Source organism: Pieris napi, chromosome 24, assembly GCF_905475465.1.
Source record: "Pieris napi chromosome 24, ilPieNapi1.2, whole genome shotgun sequence".
NCBI lineage: Eukaryota > Metazoa > Arthropoda > Insecta > Lepidoptera > Pieridae > Pieris > Pieris napi.
In genome coordinates, this window is record NC_062257.1 from 3,674,442 (window position 1) to 3,676,993 (window position 2,552).

The following is a 2,552-nucleotide window of genomic DNA, read 5'->3' on the forward strand; positions in this document are numbered from 1 at the left end:
CACTATGATTTCTGCTTATATTTATTTATTTATTTATCAAGCTTACAACATCACACACATCACAAAATCTACTAATTATTTTACAAAATCTTACATCTAAAATGTGTGACTTTTAATGTAAACGTAAGTTTCACAAAAAAAAAAAAAGAAATTAATAATTTAAAAAAAATACAATTAAAATACTTACATACAACACTTATACGGCCTCTCCTGACCGTGCACCGTCCTCGGATGCACTGGTGATCTCTACTTCGGGAGAACGGCATCTTGCTCGCCATAGTCACCAATATGTGGTTCGTGTGTTCTTGAGGAAGCAGAAGGATCAGTACACGCAGCTTAAGGCTCACCAACGTCATCGGGTTATTCGTCTTCGCAATCTGTGCAACAGTAATCCTGTTAGTTAATCGCGACGACATTACGTTAGTGCCTAATCTATCATACATCACGCATCCAAGGCCCTCATACAAAATCGCACTACCACAACTTTAGTTAAAACACTTCACTTTCAAAATCCACCGAATAAAAATAACACAAAAACGTACTCACAGTATGCGGCCTCGACACCAACCACTTGTCTTGTCAACGTCCGAGCAACAACAGAGCGCGTGGCACACTGAGGCCTTTCTTTTATAGAAGGCGGGTGGGGATAGAAACCTCCCACTATGATTTCTGCTTATATTTATTTATCAAGCTTACAACATCACACACATCACAAAATCTACTAATTATTTTACAAAATCTAACATCTAAAATGTGTGACTTTTAATGTAAACGTAAGTTTCACAAAAAAAAAAAAGAAATTAATAATTAAAAAAAAATACAATTAAAATACTTACATACAATACTTATACGGCCTGTCCTAACCGTGCACCGTCCTCGGATGCACTGGTGATTTCTACTTCGGGAGAACGGCATCTTGCTCGCCATAATCACCAATATGTGGTTCGTGTGTTCTTGAGGAAGCAGTAGGATCAGTACACGCAGCTAAAGGCTCACCAACGTCATCGGGGTATTCGTCTTCGAAATCTGTGCAACAGTAATCCTGTTAGTTAATCACGACGACATTACGTTAGTGCCTAGTTTATCATACATCACGCATTCAAGGCCCTCATACAAAATCTCACTACCACAACTTTAGTTAAAACGCTTCACTTTCAAAAACTACCGAATAAAAATAACACAAAAACGTACTCACAGTATTCGGCCTCGACACCAACCACTTGTCTTGTCAACGTCCGAGCAACAACAGAGCGCGTGGCACACTGAGGCCTTTCTTTTATAGAAGGCGGGTGGGGATAGAAACCACCCACTATGATTTCTGCTTATATTTATTTATTTATTTATCAAGCTTTCAACATCACACACATCACAAAATCTACTAATTATTTTACAAAATCTTACATCTAAAATGTGTGACTTTTAATGTAAACGTAAGTTTCACAAAAAAAAAAAAGAATTAATAATTAAAAAAAAATACAATTAAAATACTTACATACAATACTTATACGGCCTCTCCTGACCGTGCACCGTCCTCGGATGCACTGGTGATTTCTACTTCGGGAGAACGGCATCTTGCTCGCCATAATCACCAATATGTGGTTCGTGTGTTCTTGAGGAAGCAGAAGGATCAGTACACGCACCTAAAGGCTCACCAACGTCATCGGGGTATTCGTCTTCGCAATCTGTGCAACAGTAATCCTGTTAGTTAATCACGACGACATTACGTTAGTGCCTAGTTTATCATACATCACGCATTCAAGGCCCTCATACGAAATCTCACTACCACAACTTTAGTTAAAACGCTTCACTTTCAAAAACTACCGAATAAAAATAACACAAAAACGTACTCACAGTATGCGGCCTCGACACCAACCACTTGTCTTGTCAACGTCCGAGCAACAACAGAGCGCGTGGCACACTGAGGCCTTTCTTTTATAGAAGGCGGGTTGGGATAGAAACCACCCACTATGATTTCTGCTTATATTTATTTATTTATTTATCAAGCTTACAACATCACACACATCACAAAATCTACTAATTATTTTACAAAATCTTACATCTAAAATGTGTGACTTTTAATGTAAACGTAAGTTTCACATAAAAAAAAAAGAAATTAATAATTTAAAAAAAATACAATTAAAATACTTACATACAACACTTATACGGCCTCTCCTGACCGTGCACCGTCCTCGGATGCACTGGTGATCTCTTCTTCGGGAGAACGGCATCTTGCTTGCCATAGTCACCAATATGTGGTTCGTGTGTTCTTGAGGAAGCAGAAGGATCAGTACACGCAGCTTAAGGCTCACCAACGTCATCGGGTTATTCGTCTTCGCAATCTGTGCAACAGTAATCCTGTTAGTTAATCGCGACGACATTACGTTAGTGCCTAATCTATCATACATCACGCATCCAAGGCCCTCATACAAAATCGCACTACCACAACTTTAGTTAAAACACTTCACTTTCAAAATCCACCGAATAAAAATAACACAAAAACGTACTCACAGTATGCGGCCTCGACACCAACCACTTGTCTTGTAAACGTCCGA